This window comes from Anomalospiza imberbis, chromosome 2 (genome assembly GCF_031753505.1).
Source record: "Anomalospiza imberbis isolate Cuckoo-Finch-1a 21T00152 chromosome 2, ASM3175350v1, whole genome shotgun sequence".
NCBI classification, from domain to species: Eukaryota; Metazoa; Chordata; class Aves; order Passeriformes; family Viduidae; genus Anomalospiza; species Anomalospiza imberbis.
This window is the reverse complement of record NC_089682.1, coordinates 50,056,042-50,080,075: the sequence shown is the minus strand read 5'-3', so window position 1 is coordinate 50,080,075 and position 24,034 is coordinate 50,056,042.

The window sequence follows — 24,034 nt, the reverse complement described above, 5'->3', positions numbered from 1 at the left end:
ATCCCATTTGCTGGAAGCTGATCCTTTCTCTTCTTTTCTGACAGTATCAAGCCCTGGTTTGTGGGGTTTGCACACACCCTGGAAGAGCAGCATCTATGACCACAGGCCCTAAGTTGTGAGTCCTTTTCAGGTTACCTCTATTAAGTGTGATGAATAAGTGGCCTTGCAGCCCTCCTCAGCCCTGGTTCCTAAGAGCCACTCTTAGTTATCCAAGGCAGGATCCTCCACCTTGGCCAAGGACACTGCTGGACAGTTTCTAACCCAAGGCTGTCAGGTGGCCCTTGGTGGCTTACAGCCACATACAGAGTCACCCATCAAGCACCAGACCTACTGGCAGCTACTGCCACATATGTGCATTCAGCACACGAGGCTTCTGCAAATCAGCCATGGCTGAAACCTGCTCAGATGCAGGCTTCTCTCTGACTGGCATGCTCAGCCATAACACAATTCCTTCCAGGCCTGACTGGAAGCTGTGCTATAGCATTTTGAACAAGTAATTGTCCTGCCCATATTCTCTGTGCGCAAGCACACAGGCAGAGGATGATCCACTGACATTTCAACTAGGAAAATATGAGAGGAGAGGGGAGAGGAAAGCAAAGAAAAAGAGATGGAGTGGGACAGAGAAGAAAAGAAAGGCAGGCAGAGGGAAAGAGGAAGAGATAAGGGGAGGAAATATGAGAAAGTATCCTATTTTGTGGTTATTTTCTATGACATGCACATAAGCTCAGGGTTTTCTGGACGGAGCTAAGGGACCAGTACTGCTAATGATGAAATGTCACTCTTGCAGACAAAGTATTTGTGGACATTATTATTTTTGCACTTACATTCTGGTAGAGAGAAAAAGACTATCTATCTATCTGTTGGTACCCATCACTAGAGAAAGTTTTAGGAGTACTTGTTTCTTCCACGGTCTCTTCTGTATAAGTTTGAGATTTGGCTGGTTCATTTGTTTTTTACTTTTCAGGAAAAGATACATTCTCCCTTAGTTCATCTGCCTTGTAATTTTTAACAGCCAGCAGAATTACTAGAGCACCCAAGATGCAATATGGTGTTTATTTTGCAGACTTCACAGTAGCTACATAACTTCACCACAGAACTGGGTTCACAGACTTCTGTTCAGGCCTGAACAGAAACAGAATATTAACTGTTTTCATGTACCCAAAGATATTATGACAAAATAAGAAATAGCTGTTTGTTGCTAAAACACAAGTTTACTGTTTTTGTAGCGTACTTTAAAAAGCTAGCTCTGATTATAAAGAAAGCAAGTAGTTTCACATACAGCAATGTTATTTGAAATAAGTACTATTCTCACATGAAAGATTTTCAGAGGGAAATTTTTACTGTGATTGGCACAACTCTGTTGCATTTTACTGATAATGTTTGTTACAGAAGTCGACCAGAAGTCCAGAATATTTTCTTTTCCAGGCTGAGGAGATATAGACATATGCACCAATTGCCTATGCAAACAAAATACTGTATTCTGTGGCTGTCAAAACTGGATCAATTGTACTCAATATTCTTTTCTACTGATGAGTTCCTAGGACACATACATATTTCACTTAAGGATACATTATTTGAAAATGGAATTAGCAGTACAGAGTCAGAGCCACCAAAATAGGATAGTTATCAGAAACCAGGCTTCTAACTCACATGATTCAGGAAAAGCAAATGTGGAAATACATCTTCATAAAAAAATCACACAGTCACAAATTGTGCCATCTATTTCTGTACACTACATTTTTGTTAATTCTGGAGAGAGAAGGTCTTTTTATTTAAAATAATTGTTGTTGGTTTTTTGAAAGACAGAAAGTATTAAACTTTTCCCCTCTCCTGCTGCCTTGTAGAAGTAGTCAAAGACCTGAAATTACTTAAGTTCTGACCTCATGTCAGCTTTGTGTATCATCATTAACAGAAAACAACATCCTTAAGTTCTAAGATCTGCACAATTAAAGCCACAAATCTGTGGGAAAAAATCAAGATTAAAAAGAAAGTGTTGAGAGAATTCAGAAGTTGAATTCCCTTGCAGGGGGTGATGCAGTCACTGAAATGTTTGCCTAAGGTACCCAGGTACATTTACATAAATCCCTTTGTTCACCTATGCAGTTACCTTTCCATTTGTCTCCATGGAGTTTCCTGTCTCTAAATCTTGTATGCTTTTCTCATTTATTTCACACTTGCATGTTACAGCCCAGACACTCTCAGAAACAAATATCCATTTGGACAGGAGAGGTAATCAGGATTCATCCTGGATTCAGTCCTGGTGCATGTGAAACAGCCCATTGTCCTCTTACAGCACCTGTTATTGGCTGCCAAGAAAAAAACACATGCCAGTCAGGACACAGTTCTTTGTGACTTACCTTCCTAAAAACCCTGGTATGTGAAGATCTACTGGCTGATTTCATTACTTTATTCTGACTTTGGAGCTGCATTAGATTAGTAGGGCTGGAAAGATTGATTCTGCATTTTGCCACACTGTGACTTACAACAGAGTTGCTCATTCTTATACTCTCACCTCTAAGAAATTAATCCTTTGCTTATTCACTTTCCAAGTTTGGTAATTTCCAAACATGTGGGTTTTGTCTTTAATGCCATCCTTTTTATCTCTTCATATTTAAAATTTTGATCTAATTTTTGGGTTGCATAGCTCAAAAAGTAAGCAGATACACTTGTTTCAAAAAATCAATATAACACTTTTTGCTTCAAATGAGTCCTTTTCCATTTTCACTTTGCCCTTGAGAATAAAGGGTTGAGTTGAAGTAAAATGCTGTATTAAAAACAAAAAGATTGACTATTTTGCTTTATCACAAAAGGGGGGAAAAGCAAAATTAATTAAAGCAAACCTTGATTTTTTTTTTTTTTTTGTTAAGAACAGTTAATTGGAAAAATAAAGATGTAAAGTGTTTTGATGTCTTTATTTTTTTTTTAATACTTCTTTGGATTCATCTGTACTAGTCCTTGGTACAGTCCCCCTTTCTACTGATTTCTGTCAAATCACCAGTTCTTTTCTCTGAATGGTGCTTAAGGCATCATATTTATTTTTATTGGTTTTTTTTCCATTGTCTTTACTCTGACATCTTTTTGTCTTACAGCACCTTTCTCCCATGCTTCTTAATACTAATAAACTGTTTTGTTGTTGTTGAGTCTTCCATATTTCAATTTCATATTTCCACATTTCAATTTGAATTCCTCAGTCCTACTGGCATGTTTTAAAGGAATGTTTGGTCATTCATGAATGTATTACTTCAGGGGAGTTAATTCAAAAGATCATTAATTGGAGACGACAAGAATTAATCCTTTAAAGGAGTCACAACCTAGGTGCACCTTTCAGTCACTCACCTGTGTATTAAAAAAATCTGCCAGCTTGCCTTTTCATTGAAATTGTGGGTGATCTCATCTGTTTGTGCACTGTCATTGTGTTGAAACTGGTTAGCTTTTTGCAGAGTCCTGATCTAAAGGACTTTTGAATGGTCTCATTTAGGATGAGGCCTCCTGTTCACTTTTTCCTCAACTGATGTAAATTTCCTTAGCTTCCTGCCCACCATCATTTTCCAAACTCTCTCAAAAGTACAGTGGGTGCTACTGTCTTGTGTCCTAGCAAAAAGTGTAATGATAAAATTGTGATTCTGGTTTCCTTTTTCAGAAATCTGTTTAAGTATCCTGTACAGGTTTCTACTTTATTATTCTAATTCTTTCTAGCTGAAGTCTTATCTTATCCTTGTCTGTCAGAAGTGCAAGAGTTCAAACAACCTTAAACTGTTGTTCTGAATGTGAAATACAGGGGGCCTCATCCAGACCCTGTTTATTCAATAAATTAAGACAATGCTCATTCCCTTTAGTGTCCTATACAGATTCCCTTGTCTGTGTATGCACTCTTATCTTTCCTTCCTAACTTCTATATTCTCTGTCATGAAACCTTTTTATAAATTTTTCTCCTCTGTTGTCAGTATTCCTTTCAGCTGTAGTTGTACCCAACTCTGTAGTCAAAATCTCATTTCTCTTTTGCAAAACATGGAAATGCTAATCCATTTCTGTAAAAGTATATTCCCTTTTTACAGGACTGATTTTGTCTCATTTGGTAAAATTAATTAATGCAGTAAGTAGTTTTTACTGAAACCTGCAGAGCTTCTCTTCAACATGGGTGGCTGCATCTGACCCTCCATAATATTCTGTAAAGTATGTGGTTGTGCTAGAAAAAAAGTCAGCCTGCCAGAAGATTATTCTCTGGATCAGCCAGGGCAGTTGGTTTTACTTGTTTTGTTTTTTTTTTTTGAACTATATTCTCTGTTTTCAATAAAAATTGCCTAGAACTGAGACCTATGCCATAGAAATGTAGATTGGCCTGAGGCAGGGACATTTTTCACTAGATCAGGTTGCTCAGTCCAACATGCCTTTAAACACTTCTTGGGTGGGACATCCACCCTGGGCAACCAGTTCCAGGGCCTCAGCATCCTCACAGTAAAGATTGTTTTTCCTAATACCTAATCTAAACCTACCCTCTTTCAGTTTGAAGCTATTCCCCCTTATGTCCTGTCACTAAATACTCTTGTAAATAGTTTCTCTCCCTGTGTCTTAAATGTCCCAAAGAACATTGTTCACACTTTAAAAAAAAACTAGTTACTACCAGTAAAACGTAGCATTAATAGCAAATGTTACAGGGGGAAAAAAAGAAAAGAAATGTTCTATAAAAAGGTCGCAATGAGGGCATACAAAGACTGTCATCTGCTTCAACTGAAATGCATCCTGTCATTCTGGAAAAGTAACCAGACAAACAAAGGCAGAGGAACAAATTATTGAACTCCTAGTTAAATTTCACTTGCCCTAATCCTTTTTCCAAATAGCAGCAAAAAGCCTGAATTATAGGGAGAGAAACCTGGGTGTACAGCAGTGTGGGAAATGTCAGCTGTTGTCTCTCAGCTGTTTGGGGCCTGACTTTATTTTCAACTGGCTGCCAATTCTAGCTAACATTGCTGCTTTCTGGAAGGGAAACGCAAAGCTGCTGTTTTTGTTATCACTGTTGTTCAAGCCACTAAAATAGGACTAGCTACAGCTTTTGCTGTTGTTCTGGTTAACAGGGGGCTTGAAAACAGCATGTTTACAAAGTCTGTGGATGCCATTGAAATAGTATTTCCCTGGTAACTTTCATTAAAGTTTTCTTAGTACTTCTCCTACTGGTACTTTTTTTTTGTTTGTTTGTTGGTTTTTTTTTTCCTCCGTAGGTTATTGAATAGGAGCATGATTTCCAAAACTGTAAGTAGGGCCTTCTGACTCACCCTTCACTCTTTCCAGACTTGTAAATCAAGAGTGTAAAAATGACAATAAATTTCCACTCTTGAAATGTATCGATAAAGGATATGAGAAATATGTATTTAAGGTGTTCAAGGAAAGACTGGATGTGGCACTCAGTGTCACAGCCTGGTGACAAGGTGGTATTATGTCATAGGTTGGACTTGATGATCTCAAAGGTCTTTTCCAAACTAAGTGATTTGGTGATTCTGTGAAGATCATATGAATACTGAGGGAATTAAGGATGCCCATCATGCTCAAGGGGACAGGTTTGAATCCAGTTTCAGGTCAGCAAGAACAATTTTCTCAGGTTTGCTGGCAAACCAACCCTTACCAGGTATTAACTTTCACCTTATTGCCCATGTTCCAGCTCACATTTGGAGCTCACTAAAATGCAAGGATATAAAGAAGCTATCTAGTCCTGTTTTGAAAACATTCACTGTTTTCCTTTGTAATTCTCTTTAGTGAGTTAACCATAATTTTTGTCCAAAAAACGTTTGGTTTTTATCTCAAATTGTCTGGTTTCTCTTTCCAAATATTGTATCTATGTCTGTCCTTGCTTTAATAAGAAAGATACTGTTCTAGCACCTTGCTTTTTCTTCCCATGAAGATATTTATATGCTGGCATCAAATCAGCTGTCAATCTATTTTTCTGATAAAATCAACAGACTGAACTTCCTAGTTCTGCTACTGTAAAATATTTTTTCCAGTCATGAAGGAATTTATCTGGCATTTCCCTACCCCCACACACCTCTCATGTTGAAAATATATTTAAACATGTCTATTAAAAAATGTATGCAGTTTTCTAATATCAGCACCATGAATGTAACAGAGGTAAAGAATTTCCCCATATGCAGTCTCCATGCTGTAGCACATAAAGCATAAGAAATGCACCAACATTTCTTAACCTGGTGTGGTGATCACTGTGGCTCGTCCAACATAAACCACAAAATTTTCTTTTAGTCCCTTCATTCTAGACACAGGTCCCAAGATACAGTGCCGATCGGGCCTCTATCTCTTCTCCACAGATGTTTCTTCATTGATTTCTTTCACTGCAGCAACTCTATTTTTTTTTTTTAATGGATCCAGGACACCAGGACACTCAGTTTGTTCTGCCTGATTCTTTTGCCATCCCCATTGCTTCTTTGTGGTATCCTCAAGCTTTATCAACCACCCCTCTCAGAAGCCTGTTCAGGTACTTGGCCACCCTCTTGGCAAATAATACTTGCTAATATTGAATTTAAACTTCCCCTGATGCAGGTTTTTGTTATTCCCATCCAATCCCATCAATGGATATTGAGGAGAACAGATCAGCATCTCCTTCTCCACTCCCCTTCCTTAGGAACCTGTAGAGAGCAATGAGGTCACCTATCAGACTCCTTGATAATAAAAACTCTACAAAAGCTATTTCTATGCTGCATGAGCTTCTCCAGCTCTGAGTATGTGACCAAAGGAAAAGAGTGTGTGACTAGGTATCTTCTTCTGCTACTTGCCCTGGATTAACCAGAAGGAGGAACTAGAAGTTGGCATCAATTTTGTGACAGAAGATAAACTAGAATAAAAAAACCACAGATTCAGGGAAAGAAATACAAATGGCTCTTTTGATATATCACCTTCCAGTCTTCCTTATCCAGCTCTACCTGGTTGCACTTGAAAACTAGGATTTAAAATTGTAACGAGAAATGCCATCTCCTGAAATTTGTGACATCTTAATTAGCTCCTATTCAGTCTGAAAATCACAAACACTATTCAAATGTTAATTCTTCAGATTGTACTACATTCAACCTATTTTATGGGTGCAGTCATCCATTATCAAATGTACAAGAGGGGCTGGAAAACACTTCCCAAAGCAGTTAGTGCAGATGATACTAATAATGGAATTAAAAACTTGCGGGGACATCAGTAAGTTCCTAGATTTGCTCATCCACTTGTCAGAAGTGAAAAACTTCATAAAGCAATAGGGAAACAGCTATTTATTTCTTCTAGATACTCTGTCTGTATGTATATGACAAAATGAAGCACTTTCATGAGCATTTCCATACCTGTTTAACTATTAGAGCTGTTGCAAATACGGGAATATTCTCTAGCTTGCAGGAAGAATGAGAAAACTCAACTGCAGGGAAGAAATGCAATGTGACTATATAACAGAGTAATGCATTTGTCCTCCTACACAAACTGTGGTTTTGTCAGAGAGTCCCATCTTCAGGCATCCAGCTTAATTTTGCTTTGAGCTCTTACATTCTGGGCATGTGTTCTTCTAAGATTTTGTGAGTAAGGAAAAGGGGAAATATCTTTGCTGCTTAGAGGATAATTATCCTCAGAGAACCACTAATAGCCACAAATATACTACAAATGTGGAAGACAGAAAATTAAACTGAAGTGATTGTGCAATAGAGCCAGCTCAATGAACCGAGAATCTCTAGAGATCTCTGTAAATAGGACATTCTTCCTGGAAGTAATTTGGTTGGTGTTCCTAATCATACATTGTAAAAATGATCTGCTTTTCTTTTTTATTTTTTTATGCTAATCTGTAAACATAGTTCTGGACTTGGTACACTGCTTCCAGCTACCTTTTTTGTGCTTCTTTGGTATGCTGCTCTTGCTGGATTTTCAGTTTGTCTTGTTAAGTTCCAGTCAGTCCATTTCTACCTAATGGCATTACAACTGTCTTAAAAGCTCAAAACCAGATAGCTTTCTCCACTTTCTGCTTTAGATTTTGGTGTTTAAGCTTTCCATTTTTGTGTACAAATCTGTACAGAACTCCACATCCACAAATATTTTTCCTTGGCTCCTTTTTTGCCATTAGTGAGAAAGCCTACTCAGAAAAGTTGGGACTAGAAATAGAATCTCTGTGAAACAAAAACTGCAATGTGTCAACTCCCCAGAAGGCTTTTTGTTTTATTTAGGAAACATAAAATTCACAAAAAATGTCCTGGAAACGAACCATTTGCTTGCTTTCCTTCCAAGGAGATTTTCTGCTAAGTGCTAAAAAAGCAAACCCCCTTCTTTCCCCCCAACTTGGAGTGAAGAAAAGAGAAAAATCAGGATGACCAGTATAAGAACTACTTTTTTACCCTTCCTTTCCAGCCTTTCATACCAAATGCCTTTTGCAGCTGCTGCAGCCTTGTTGGCACTAACAATGCACATTGAAGTGTGCTTATTCCACTGGCTTTGCTGCTTTGCATCTCAGCTGCTGCTTGTTCTCTCCAAGACTAATTCCTACAAATGTAGGCTCCTTTTCTTCCCAGTGTTACATACACTTTCCAGTGCTTATTAAATAAACTAAATGAGGTACTGCTTCTTGTGATCACCAGCCACATGAGAACAAGGTGAATCTGTGGATGTCTGGCTTCTCTCACCTTGGTTTTCAATTGTGCAGTATCATCCAATTGCACTGGTGCAGGTCATGAGGATGGTTTTTCTTTGGCTCATCTACAAAAACCTCATCTACAATAACCTAGAATTATGCCACTGCCCTGTATGTAGCTATTGTATTGTGTGTGTGCATGCACACACATGCTAATTTAAATAAGTGATATAAAGATGCCTTATGGTACTCAAAGTTTCACAGAGACTTTTGTGCAACCAAAGGACATGGATATATACCTTCTGGGCAGTTCATTGAGACTGGATAAAGGTGGATTTGAAAGGAAAACAAATACTGACATTCAGTGGTTAAAAACCCAAGGCACATTACACTGAAAGGAATCATTGTACAAAGTAAATTTCCATTATTTATATTTTTTCCCTATTAGTCAGAGTGTCACCTTCCAAAAATCTAATTACTTAAATATAATGGCTGAAATTTTAATGTGACTGGAGCCATCAGGGCAAAAGTTTGCACTCAGGTCCCTGCTAAGTACATATTTAACTAATTAAAGGAATTGTCGTTAAAAAAAAAATTGCTTCAGCCTCTGTGGTATTTCATCACATGATAATGTCACCAGGAGTTGGGTGGACCCTACAACCTGAAATGTAACTAGAGCTTTATTAAAGCTCAGAGAATGCTTTTGGTGGTATGGAGCTACTTTTCTGTTCCCCTTGATTCTGAGATTGCTCACTTAAACTGTTGAGTGGTTTGTTACTCCAGGCTCTTCAAGGATGCTCTAAATTTCACTGATGTAGAAGCTACACAAAAGGAGGCTGTGCTGGTCAGGTGATTATAGCTGAGAATCAAAGTTCAATGTTAATCTCCATTAGATTATTTGTCTCATCCTAATACAATTTTATTATCTAAATGGGGGAATAAGCACTTTATATACCTCTCACAATAAATAAATTAATATATGAGAAACAGTGGTAAAAAATAAAAGCCAAAAAACCATCTGTGTAAGTGTCCTGGATTTACAAAGATGTCCAAGATTTCAGTGTGATACTCAGGGTGAAAACCCTGGCCATCCCTGAATGCTTTTTCCCTAGAAAGTAATGTGATGTGGTTACAGTGGAAGTACTGCCCCAGGCATGCTGAATAATCCTATAGTTTACCAGACAGTCAAATATGATTGTGTTTTACCCCAAACAAGCAATTTAAGTGTGGCCCAGCATGTGGCACATACTGATTCTTAATATATGAAGCATAAATTTCCAAGGTGAATACCTCCTCTAAATATGCATCTTAATCACAATCCTAGAACTCTTTTAAGGAATTAAACCCTCTTAAGAAAGCTAACATCCTGCAATGAATTATTTTTAAGAAATTAAAATGAATTAATTTTAAAAGGCAATTACAAACAAATACAGTAGAAGGAGAATAATTTGCACTAAATGACAGGGATAGCCATGGCAAATTACCGAGTTTCACATATTACTCAGTGAATAAGCAAAACAAATCCAGCCTAAGAATAAAGCATCATAAAATATTCAGCATTTTGTTTTTCCAGATGCAATTTAATTGTAATTATGGTATAGTAAAGCAAGGAAAAAATGCTTCTAAATGCATGGAAAACCTGTGGACCAAACGCTGTAATCTCAATATAATATCCTAGCTAATTAACATCTCTTTGAGCTACTGAATTGTTTTCTAGTATTTCTTATAATGATGTAGGGGGTAAGAGAAATGCTAAATTACTAATATTAATAATAAGGTGTAAATGAATGAGTCTAAAAGAGCAAGGACTATGAATGCTACAGAAGCAGAGGTCAGCTTTCAAAATGAAGTATCACTGTCTGTGTGCTTGTAAGTTCCCCCTCACCATGATAGCTGAGTATTTCACAATCCTTGATTCATTCTCTCCTCTCATCATTTTAAGCAGGGAATTTTTCCATTTCACAGCTGTGAACTAGTACTGTGGAATAGATTAAGGAGGTCACATACAGAGTCTACTGATGAAATGGGAATTGACCTGAATCTTCTGAGTCTAGTGTGGTACCTGTTAAAACAGGCTTTCATCTGGTAAAGCATCTTAAGTAAAGCAAAAAAACCTGAATGTTGTTATTCTCAAATTATTCCTTAGTTCTTTAACCTGTTTATCAAGAAAGAATCCTTTGCAGCTAAACCTGGAAACCAGAAATCCCCACAGAAAATCCATACAGGCTGAGTAGGGGCAATGCTCCCAAAAACTGCAGATCTGTGTATGGACCAGAGCAGCCATGAGGGAATCACATGAGTCTGGCCTTCAAGTTTTTGATGACGTGCTCAGAAAATCCTGCCTTGTTGGAAGCAGGAACAGGCTGAATGATGAAATCATAAAACACAGCAGTGTAAAGTAAAATAGCATCAACAGATAGAGTAAAGATAAAAAATATATTCTTAGAGGTGTTCACACAAGGTGTACTAGTGTAAATCCTTCAGATGCTATAAATGAACCAAAGCTGTTAATGCCTGAACTTATTTACTTGCTTCACCCTCTTTTTCAAAGTTACTGATGCTGTCTTTTTCTCTGCAATTTGACTGGGAATCAGTCTGTGTCAGAAGAATCCCAGAAACTATATATTTCCCTTATGGGCAGAACTTCTCAAGGTACAGCAAAGCTGTTGTAATGCCCTCCTCTAAAACTGAGTAGGAAGGGATTTCCTGGACTAGGTATTTTAAAAAGTGAGAGAAGTTTAGAAAATAAATTATTGTGTTGTGATTTGGGGTGCTTGCTTGAGTTTTTGTTTGTTTGCTTGTTTGTTTTGCTTTGCTTGTTTTAAGACTAAGGGATATTAAAAATGAGAAAAGACCCACCAGTAGAATGATAGGACAGAGCTGAGGCTGCCGAAAGAGACCAAGGAACTCTTTGATAAAGGAAACTCCTATAATAATACTGCTTGTGTAGAGAAGGGGGATAGGGATGTCTCATAATTTCCTGTAGGTTGAAAACAATTATTTGGGACCATTTGAATGACATATTACAGTTTTGTGGAGCTGTCTTCCCTGTGATTCTGTTAGAACTCCAAAGCCATGAACAGAGAGAGAGAGAGATCAGGTCCTGTTCCCAGCAGGGCACCAGTGTGGACTGCAATGAAGAACTGGTGCTGTTGTTACTCTTGTCTACTTGGAACTTGACTGATTGCACCTGAACCCTCCACGTTTCTGACTTTAGGTATTTACATAAATTTACATTTTTGGCAAGTAGATTCTAGAAGACAGCTCTCTGTTGGTGTTCCTGCTGAACCTAGTCCATCTCTAACAATTTGTTGGGCTTGTCTGGCTCTTGCAAAACAGCTTTTCTGAGTTTTCTTCAGAATGCTCCTGAAATGTTGAAGACTTAGAGGTTCAGAATATAAACTTTCTTCCAGCTACCAGATTAACAGGCTATCATATTGACCAGGCATATAGGTTTACTCTGCAGAGCCCTATTAAAGCTGTGTGTTTAATGACTTTAGAAATGGGCTACTTCCAAAACAGCTTAGAATAGCATCTTTTTTTCCTGCGTGTGCATCAGCAGACTAGTCCAGAGGAAGGGGGAGCTGTTCTGACTCCTGCCATGCTACAGATCTGTCATGGAGGGAAGTGAGAGGAGTGAACCAAGCCTGGGGATGTCTGTGCCGCTTTCCTTTAGAAAAAAATAAATACAGACTTTCAGTACATTAACTGATACTGCATTTTTAAAAATGTACATGTCTTTATTATTTTTTAACTTTTTAAAATTAGTATTTCTGATTCCTCAGAGTGCAATATTCACCTCTACCTGGAGAGTATGAGGAAACTGGAAAAAAAATTGTAACATTCTCACCCTGACTTGTCATAGAGCCACTGACATACCAGTCTACCTCCTATCAAAAAGAAACAGTCATTTCACACACTAAGCTGTTCCAATCGCATCACAATTTATGGAAGAACCATTCCAGGTTGTTGCCCAAGCAAGCACAAAATCATATTTATTTTTAACTCTGCACAAATGCTTTTGTTTCTCTAATAACTGTTGTGTCTATTTGGCAACTCAGATGTTAGACACCCTTAAACCCCCAACTTCAATGGGATTGATGGTGATAACCCATAATTTGAAAGTCTTTCAAAGACATCAACTGATATTCACAGGTTTTTTTTTTTTTTTTTTTTAATGAAAAACTGTCCAGAATTATTGCAATGTAATTCTCCCATGGGAAAATATAGCCTACACTTACCCCAGGGACTATCATGGGGCCATCTTGGTAGACCTTTGCCTGAGATGTCCATCTGAAGCAGTCCCTTTAAATGTGGAAGCTTCATAAAAGGGCTGGTTTGCAAGTGTGTTTGCAGCTTTTCTCTCCTAGAGTTAAGAGCATACTTGACATTAATTATGCTTCCCCTTGCACCTTTCTTTTATGTTTATGCAGAAATAAAGAGCAGCAGTCTGATATCTCTCAAAAATAAGTCTCTGTAATATTTTAGAGTGTTGTTTCTTATATATTACTCGTGCATTTCATGTAAGCGCTATAATTCAGCACTTTTATTTATAAAATAGTATGTGCTAGGTCTTCCTTCAAAATTCTGGTGATAACTTTCATTGTGTTTTGTTTTGTTTTGTTTTGTTGGGTTTTTTTGGTGGTTTTTTTCTTGGCATGTTTTTTGGTATTGTTTTTTTTTTTTTTTTTTTTTTTTTTTTTTTCCTAACAAGTACTGAAGGGAATGATTTATTAAAGAAATATGGATATTGATCTAGCACCGATATCCACCTGTGACGGACAAAAACTCTCCAACAGTTTCAAGTTAGAAAGTGTATGTTTATTACAGGTGATTACAGAGTCCTTTTATCCATACAAGTATTGAATACCCAAAATACAAATACATATTCATCATTTTGGTGCATCCCATTCCTCGCTTCGTATGCTAATCAATTCAAAAGCTATTAAGCATGCATAGTTTGTTCCTTGAAATGGGTCGGTGGTCCCTTTCATGGGGAGGGGTCCCAAAATGAGGAAGTAAATGAAGTCTTCCTCATTCTGACCTTTCTACCTTTTCAATACAAATGTGACAAATGAACCCTTGGTAGAACTCTCATTTCTTATCTGTAGTTGATTTTGGAACAGAAAAGGCCCACAATTGTCTTATGTTCCTAAAAGCTATTTGTCAGTTTCTATATTCCTCATTACAAACCCAGCTAACTAAACTTTGTGTTGACAAGCAATCAATTATTAGTTAACTACTAACTCTTAACTTCATCAAGCACGGCCTACCCATTTATTTTAATTAATTCCAATAAAGCTTATTTCTAAATAAAATCTTAGCTCTTCTAAAATCTCTAAATTTCTTAAAGTTTGTGCTTCATTCCCCACTTCTTCTTTGGGATGAGTAAATTCTTTTACTCATTATGCAGATTCTTCTTCATCTGCCCAAGACATGTGTCTAGTGTCTCTCAAGACTAAACCATATGCTTTTGATAGCGAAGTTAGGGCCGTCATTCGTCGTATCATCTTCCAATTCCAAACAAGTATCACAATAGACAAAATTAAGCTTATACTAACTAAAATAAGCAACACAATGATAGGATGAATTAAAGCATTAAGTATGCTGATTGCTGTTGGTGACCATCCAAAAAGCATATCCCACCAATGATGAGACAAGTGTTCTTCAGATCGTTTAAAAACTCTTTTGATGGTTTCTGTGTCATGGTGTATAAGTGATTAGAGTCTTTTTCCCTGTGTCTCTAATCCCTTTCAAAATTTCTCTTAGTTCCTGATGTTTTAACAACTGAGCAACTAGAGTCAAATTCATTCCGGTGGGCACAGGCACTATTTCTTGTACAGTAACCAAATTGGCTTTTATATACTGGTGTAATACTACAGGTGCCTGATAGGAGAAGTCACATCCTTCAATTTTGACAAAGTTGCAGACACATAAATTGAACTGAGTCTCATTCATGCTTAGATTGTCTATCATTACGGTGGGGCATGCTGTCCTGAGACAGACACAACCTTGTCCTATATATACAAGCAAAGTTGTTTGATTGCCTGAATGCATTTCAAAGTGGCAAATGCTTTGGTCCGTATCCAAACATGTGTCTTTATCACCCTGTAATGTCCTGTCACATATGTACCCTAGTTGCTTCTTCATAGAACAGGGCTCTAGGTTGATGGTTTGCCACTTTCCTTTAATTTCTCTTGCCCATGTTCTATGTTCAGAAGGATACAGCACAGTATTCAATACACACTTGAGTGATATTAAAGTTAAGATCATACCCTCTTATTGCACACCCCTCAAGTTTTAGTCTAAACTCAGGACATTTACTCAAGCATTTGTCACAGCATTCAGGGCTAATCTGAATGAATTTCATGGGTGGATGCTAAGCCTCATGAAACTCATCTTGCACAAATGCATAGTTACATCTCCAAACATTTCTTCCTTCCCACAAACGTGCATTTCTGAACTTTAGAATCTCATTTAGGGCCCTACGAGAGTGGGGATTGTAGGCCCTTCCTTGGCACCGGTATATTCCAGTTACACTGTACTTGCGTGGTGTTGTACTGGCTCCTGTTATAATTATGGCAGTGGCTATAATAGTTACGATCTTCTCCATTATGTCCATAATTTCTATAAGTCCATTTATTCGCTGTTCCGGGTGAGCCTCAGCTTCAGTTCGTTGTCACCTGGTGTCACTTTCCAGACTCCCTCAGGGACTTTCTTCACTCGGGAGTGATGGATCCAGGCCTTCTGTTCTTTGATTTTGATTGCAGTAAAGGTAGTGAGGAGCACCTGGAAAGGTCCTTCCCACTGCAGTTCCAGGGTTTTTTCTGCAAAAGACTTAACATATACATAATCCCCAGGTTGCACATCGTGTACTGGTCCATCTAGTTCTCTGTTTTGAGCTCCAGCCACATATTTTTCAATTTCTCTCAGTTGTTTATTCAGGGCTTCCATATACTTATGTAGGGTTTCCTCCCCTACTTGTGTCAGTGTGGTTCCTTCTTGAACCACATATGGTCTCCCATATAATATTTCAAAGGGGCTCAATTTTTCTTTTGTCCTTGGTTTTGTCCGAATTTGCAATAATGCTCATCTTTTCTACTTGGCCACTAGATTGGGCCATATGCATATGGGGTATGCAGCTCCCGGTCTATCCCCAGGTGGTGGCTAACCTGTTGCACAATTTTGGAAATAAAATGTGGCCCTCTATCTGAGGATATGGTGGCTGGAACTCCAAACCTTGGTAATATTTCTTGCAACAGTGCTTTGGTTACCTCTCGTGCTTTGGCTGTCCTAGTAGGAAAAGCTTCTGGCCAACCTGAAAAGGTATCAGTCAGTACCAGGAGGTAACGATATCCCCCCTTCCTGGGTAATTCTGTGAAATCGATTTGCCATTGCTGCCCAGTTCCGCAACCTTTCCCAATTTGTCCAGCTTTAGGCTTTGGGATGTTTTTAGGATTAGTTCGGAGGCAAAGGCTACACTGACGAGTTACATGTATTACTGTGCCCTGTAGTTTCCTGGCTATATTTTTTCCTTTCAGATACAGGGCATCTACTCCCCAATGTGTTTTTTCATGTTCCTTTTGCACTAATGACCACAACAAAGTCTCCCTTCCACTGTTACAGCCCATCTTTCTTCATTATAGTTTGCTTTTTCTGCCTTAATAAGTTTCTTATCCTTTTTATTATACACTGGCTTACCTTCAATAGAGATCTTTCCATCTGGGATCAATGTTGCCTCCACTGTTTCTTCAAATACCTCACCTTTGACTGCGTCTTTTGCCTCTCTGTCTGCCAGCATGTTTCCTTTTTCCAATTCAGAGCTCACTTTTTGGTGTGCCTTAATGTGCATGATGGCTACTTTCTCAGGTAGTTGTACTGCATCTAGTCGTCTCAGTATCTCTTGTGCATGTTTAATATTCTTCCTTTGCGAATTCAACAGTCCTCTCTCTCTCCAAATGGCCCCATGTGCATGAACCACCCCAAATGCATACCTTGAGTCCGTATAGATGTTAATCTCTTTTCCTTTTGCCAGCTCTAAGGCTCGAGTTAAGGCGATTATTTCAACCTTCTGTGCAGAGGTGTTTGCTGGTAAGGGTCCAGACTCTATTACCTCTCTTCTTGTGGTAACCGCATATCCAGTGTGCCTTTTTCCACTGATGACATAGCTGCTTCCATCAGTAAACCAGGTCTCAGCACCTTCGAGTGGGATGTCTTTCAGATCCAGGCGGCTGGAGTAGATGGCTTCAATGGTCTCCAGACAGTCATGGATCACTGGTTCTCCCATACTCCCGCTGAGAAAGGAAGCTGGATTCACAATGTTAGTTACCACAATTTCAACATCATCTTGTTCTACTAGTATAGCTTGGTACTTCAGAAACCTCTGTGGAGAGAGCCAATGTCCCCCTTTTGCCTCAAGGACTGCAGACACTGTGTGGGATACTAGCACAGTCATCTTCTGGCCCAGGGTGAATTTGCGAGCTTCCTGGATGTTCACTGCCACTGCTGCAACAGCCCTGAGACATCCAGGCCATCCTTTAGCTGCCATGTCCAGCTGTTTGGAGAGATAAGCCACTGCTCTCTGGTACGGGCCTAAGTTCTGTGCCAATATTCTCAAGGCAATCCCTTGTTTTTCGTGGGAAAACAGAAAAAATGGTTTACTCACGTCTGGAAGGCCTAAAGCCGGAGCTGACATGAGGGCCTTCTTTAGCTGGTCGAAGGCTTGAGTTGCTTCTTTTGTCCATTGGAGATCTCTGCTCCCTTCTGTGATCAGGACATATAAAGGTTTAACAAGTAACCCATAGTTATAAATTCATAGTCTGCACCACCCTGTCATGCCTAAAAAGGTTCTCAGTTCTTTCACTGTCTGAGGTCTTGGGGTCAGGCATATTGCTTCTTTATGATCTTGCCCCAGAGTCCTTTGTCCAGCACTCACTTCATAACCCAGGTAAATGACTGTTTGCCTCACAATCTGGGCTTTCTTCTGGGATACTCGATACCCCTGCAGGCCCAAAAAGTTTAGGAGGCTTACTGTCCAGTCCATGCATGTTTCTTGGGTCTGGGTGGCAATCAGGAGGTCATCCACTTACTGGAGCAACTTCCCTTCTCATGGTGGAGGTTCCCAAGACTCTAAATCCTTGGCAAGCTGTTCCCCAAATATATTAGGGGAGTTCTTATACCCCTGTGGTAATACACACCATGTGAGCTGGCTCCTTCGTTCAGTTTTGGGGTTCTCCCATTCGAATGCAAAAATTTTCTGGCTGGCTTCGTGGAGAGGGAGGCAAAAGAAAGCATCCTTCAAATCTAAAATGGTAAACCAGGTTAGTTCAGGTGTTAAACGAGTTAACAAGGTATAAGGGTTAGCTACTACTGGATACAAGTCTTCAGTTATTTTGTTAACAGCCCTTAGATCTTGTACTAACCTGTATGACCCATCAGGCTTCTTTACTGGCAAAATGGGAGTATTAAAATCAGATTGACACTCTTTTAACAAACCTATTTGCAAGAAGTTTTCTATGATTGGGCTAATCCCTTCTCTGTCTTCTTTCTTCAGGGGATATTGTTTAACCCTTACTGGTCATTCCCCTTCTTTGAGCTTGATTTGGATGGGTAGCGCATTCTTTGCCCTCCCTGGTATATTAGAAGCCCATACCCCAGGGAATACCTGATCCATTCTTTTCTCTAAGTTTTTCTCTTCTTCACTTAGAGTTTCAATTTCCTTGGTTATTAACATTAGGCTTAACAACTCCACGTATTGTTGGTCCTTTACCTCCAAGCTAATTTCTCCATTTTTAAATATTATTTTTGCATCCAGCTGCTCTAGCAGATCCCTGCCCAAAAGTGCAGATGGAGCATTAGGCATAAATAAAAATCGGTGAATCCCACATTGCTTTCCCAACTTATACTTTAATGGTTTGCAAAAATATGCCCTTTCAGATTGACTAGTAGCCCCCTTTACCATAACATAATCATTTGTTAGAGGTATTAGGGCCTTATTCAACACTGAAAATGTTGCCCCTGTGTCCACTAAAAATTCCACTTTCTTTTCTTTGTTCCCTAGTTTAACTATAACCAGAGGGTCCCCTAGGGTAGGGCCCTCGGGTCCTCTTCAGTCCTCCTTTGCATGAGCAACCACCCTTTCTCTTCCCTGATCGCTTTTTCTCTGTTCATCACCCCTTCTTCATTCTGGGCACTGGTTTTTCCAGTGTCCAAATTTCTTGCAAAATGCACATTGATCTTTTCCCAGTCGGGGTGGTCCCTGTCTTGGCGGGTTTTGCTCACGCTTTTCTTTTTCTCCCTCCTTTACTACTGCTACTAATTTCTTCACTCCTTGCTTATATCTTTCCTCCCGATTACTAAAGACTCTCCATACTTCATCTAATAGAGTCTCCAAGTTTCGGCTATTTGGGCCCCGGATCTTCTGAAGCTTCCGCCTAATATCTCCTGTGGATTGTCCTAAAAATGAATTTTTTAGTTGTTGTATTCCTTCATCCGATCCAGGGTCCAGGGTGGTATATCGCCACATTGCGTCCCGTAGGTGATCTAAAAATTCAGAAGGTGTTTGAGAGGGACCTTGTTTAACAGAATATAAGGCTGACCAATTTATGGTTTTAGGAATCGCTCGTTCTAGTCCTTTTGCTATAAAATCTTGATATCTCTTAAGCTGTGCTAATTAATCAGGTTCATTGGGGTCTCACATCGGATCCTGAAGAGGAAATACATCTTTGATATCCTCTTCTGCTATTGTGCAAGAATCTTCAGCTAAATCCTTGGCTACCTTCAAACCCAACTGCTTCTCTGTTTCTGTTAAGGCATCAAGTAGTAACTGCATGTCTGCCCAATCAGGTGAATGCTGCTTAACCATAAACTTTAATCTTTTAGCAACCCCTATTGGGTCATTCCGATAACCCTTAGCAGTCTTTTCCCAAGCGTCCAAATCCATTGAGAAAAAGGGCACCTTAATTATCCTAGGTTCCCCGTCATAGGTTATAGCTTCTTTTAAGGGTGCTTGTATAACTCTTTTAGTTTGCTTTCTGGTTGTTTGTGGGGGTGGGTTCATTCTGGTTTGCCTTCTGGTCCTTGATGCTATCGGACCTTGTGGGGAAGTCTTGGGACTTAATTCAGATTCATCCCATTCACTATCACTACTAGGCAGTGGTGGATAAAGCCTCGTGGGTTGCCTTGATTTAGGAGTTGGTGGGGAAACGGCTACCTCAATTACTGTTTTTCCCAGGGCAGATGAACCAGAAGATAAGTTAGGGGAGGCCAGAGATGGTGAGGGTTCTGATTTTATTCATTTTTCTACCCTCCCCTCTACCCCCATTCTTTCCTGGCTCCTAGGGGGTGGTAAAAGTGTCTCTACTGTCTCTTGTTCTAAGATCTCTGTTGGATACACTTTACTTGGGTGCGAGCATCTTTGGATTATTGAACATGTACTACAACACCGTTTGGGCTTTTCCCTGTTAGCTTTATTATCTTTCTCAAGAGCCAGTACCAGTGGATCAGATGGTGGCCTGGTCCCACAGTCCCTTTGCCACTCAGGGTGATTCCGAAGACTGAAAAACATATCAGCGTAAGTCACCTCTTGCCACTTCTGTTCATGCCTCAGGAAAAGCATTAACTGTAATAAAGTCTCATAGTCCAATGTACCATTTACTGACCATTTCACCCCTCCATCGAGTCTATAGAGTGGCCACTACTGCGTAGAAAATTTGACAGGTTCCCTTTTAGTTTCACTCCCACCATAGCCCACCAGCTCTTTCCAGTGTGTTAAAATGCACCCTAAAGGGCTTCCTCTGGGAATCTCTTTGCTCTCATTTGCCCCCATGTTTAGAATTTTCTTTTTCAAAACGCTTTTTGGTCTTATCCCAGTTCTTAAGCTTCACCTGGTATTCCTCTGGTACAAAAATATGCTGGCCACACTCAACTTTAAGAATTTCCACTGGTTTCTTCAAGGCTCCTGAAACCCCATTTTCTAACAACTCAAATATTTTACTGCCACCAGGGACCTCTTGGCCAGTTGCCAACAAAATTCATATAACTTTTTGAGTAGCCTCTCGTTCCTTTGTACAACAGAAAGCACAAATTCCAATCTTAGGTATTAACCACCTATACCCCTTTCGGACCCACAAGTCCTGACAGACTGCACACCAAAATACAATCTATGGATTACAGCAGCAATCTTTATTTGGGCAGGGGAATACCCCTGAACCAGGCTCCCGATTTCTTGTACCTTTTGCTCCAGGTCATATAGCTGTGCTAACAAACAAAAGGGATAAAACAGCTTGTTAATTAATTTTCTTCTTTTCTCTAAAAAAAGAGGTTAGCAGTCCTTTTAAAACAGGATTCAGAACAGCAGCTGTTAAAGGGAAAGTTGTTATACAAAAGGAAAAGGAGAGAAAACTCTCTTCTATTTTAATTAATTCCAATAAAGCTTATTTCTAACTAAAATCTTAGCTCTTCTAAAATCTCTAAATTTCTTAAAGTTTATGTTTCAGGAAGAGTTGGAAACTTTTTATTTGAATTGTTGGTGACTTGACCTGTCTTACATTTTTCCTTGTGGCTTTTTAATGCTGTTCCACAGCTGTGAACACAAGGTAATAAAGAGTAGCATATCAATACGATGATAGTAATAGGTCTCTGTATGTGTGAAACAACAAAGTGAGGCTGAAAAATTCAGAGATTGATATAACTGTTGTCTGGAGCCCAGCAGGCACCAATAGAGTGCCTCAGCACTGCACTGTCAGAATTCCCATTTTCCCATTTTTACCCTTTTCTCTCTCTCTCTGGGTTATTATAGTCCCACTTGCATGTTATTATTTTACAGTATTATGGCTCAATACCTGGTCAAACACAATTACTTAAAGAAGTCGATAGAACATTCACCTCTGTCACTGCATGTTGTTTTTATCGCCTTTCTAGCTCAAATGAAAACTCTTAGGGGTTGGGTATTTTCCTCCATTGCCTCTGCCTCTTTTCCTTCATTATGATCTCTACAGCTCAGTTGACTCTGTGACAGTTCAGTTAACTCTGACATTTTGGGAACATAGTTTGCATGAAAGACACTACAAAACAAAAACTACATCTTCAGAGGATAATTTCTGAAAACCTCTCCTGAAACAACATACTGAGTGCAATAACGATAGTAATTTCTACCTCATTAATTATCATATAAACTGCTTACGTCTGAACATTGTTATTTAGCCTGCAAAATCAAGTACTAGAAATGTCTGACCTAGAAGTTTTCCATTCAGCTTTAACTCTGCTCCTTTCAAGTGTCTGCCCTGTGTGCAAGCTGGTGTCCATAAGAAATATTGTTTGTGTCTGTAATTAAGTTTTCACAAGTCTTATGGGGTCATAATATTTTAGTGGCCCCTGAACAACTAAATTTTCCTATATTTTAAGGAGGCCTTTACAGGCTTGATCTAATTTAAAGTTATCCTCTGTCTGCATATAGCATGCTATGTAGAGAGCACATATACAAGACTTTCAAATACTGAAGACTGATAATCAGATTCTGGAACTAGAGTCCCACATTTCCACCTCAATTCCCATCTTCCCCATCACAAAATGTGCATTTGTGTTATCTGTGCTTCTCAATATGTTGTCTCTATTGCCTTCTTGCACCAGATGGCATAAGTAAGTCCAATGAGGAGTAAAAGTCTATAATGAATAGAAGATCAGTATATTTCTGGTAACTTTTAAGGCTGTGTTTGTAACCACTGCTTTATTTCTTACTGATCAGATTAATGATGTTGTGGTCACACCTTTCTTCCTCTCCATGTTAAGGTCTCCGTATTCAGAAGATGCAGTTGAAAATATCGGGGCTATTTCAGTGAGGTTACTCTTGTTAATGTTAGCAATAAAGACTTCGGGATTTGTTTTGTAGATTTTTTTTTTTGCTCGCCTATACAGACAAATAAACCAAAAGTGCATTTGTCCTGGTGTTTCCTGGCTTATGTTTCAGTTCTCTGAACACTGTAATGGGGCTACTCATGAATTCCATTATTTCAGTGGATTTACTCATGCAAGAAGCTAATAATTTGCAGATGGATTTGCAGGGCTTGGTCTCATTCACATTCTGTTAGGCAGCTGCTGAAGTCTCTCAGTCATGAAACCATTAGAACACCTTCAGCCAGGTGGCAACTCTTGGTGGTCAGGAAAGGTAACCTGACCTGGCTGCAAAAGGAGGAATGACATCTCTGGAACCAGGGGATAAAGAGGTAGCAGGAAATCCTTCCTTCATCCTAAAACCAGAATATGATAGACTGGACTCTGTCTAAGAATTATGGTAAATATAGCCATGCATCTCCTTTCTTTTGATTAGAAAGTTGTCTGAGGGGATAATGCTAAAGATTAGATCAAAAGGTAATAGTTGAATCTTGGACCAGTATGATATTTTTTTAAAACAAATGACGAAGACTTGTTTAATTTTAGGAGATAACTATAGTCATTTTTCACTATAAAGGTTTTTTTTTTTTGGTCATTGTTAGCTACCCAAAGATATGACTGAGGACAGCCCATAAATCTTAGTCTATGTGTTTGACTGTTACAATGTATTTTCTCTGTCATATCTTTAGAGAAGAGGAGAATATATCTTTCAGCATTTCCAAGAGGGATGAAGAATCAGTTATCGAAGTTGATACATTGCTAGTTAACACTCACCCTTTTTTTTAAATTTTCTCTTACCCAGTTCCAAGCACTAATGGTCAGCTGCCAGAGTTAACACTTATGCTTCAGGTGTTTTCTTCCGATGAGATCTTCAAGCACTGTCCTCTTCCAGCCTGACCTGGGCACTGCCTTTCCTTACCACTCTGGAGTCCCCTTGCCTCCAACACTGGCCTGATGCCTTTGCATTGCATCATCTTGAAATAACATACACTGGAGTGGGAACACCACCCCGCAGCACAAGTATTGTAACTATTTCACGGCTTATTTCCTTTTGTTGCTTACTTGTCTTTCTCATGTTTTGCTTTTTTGATTTTTTTATGTGCTTATCCTCCTTGATGAAAATTTTTTTGAGTTTACTTTAGCTAGTTCCAACTCTGGGCCTAATTCCAGCTGGGGGCTGCCTTGCAGAGCACATACTGCTGTGGGTGGAAGAGCTTGTCTTTGCAAGTGAATGCAAGGGAGGTGGCCTGCACATGACTAAAAGCTTTCTCATGCTGTGTGTGTAGTGAAAAGGAGTAAATAGTTGCTGCTGCACTGGTGTGCCCCAATGGGAGCTTATGATTCCCATTTAGTTGACCAGCCCATCGAGACACCACTGTTGTTGCACTCATGTTGCAGGGGATCACCCTGATTTTTGAAAGTAGAATTTTGGCCCTGCCCAGAGTGCTGAGCTCTGAATTTCCATTCTGAATTCCAAACACTTCTGAACCCAGAAGAATGTTTTACTTCATGGTTAAAATACAGGTGAGGATAAAGGAACTTGGAAAATAGTTG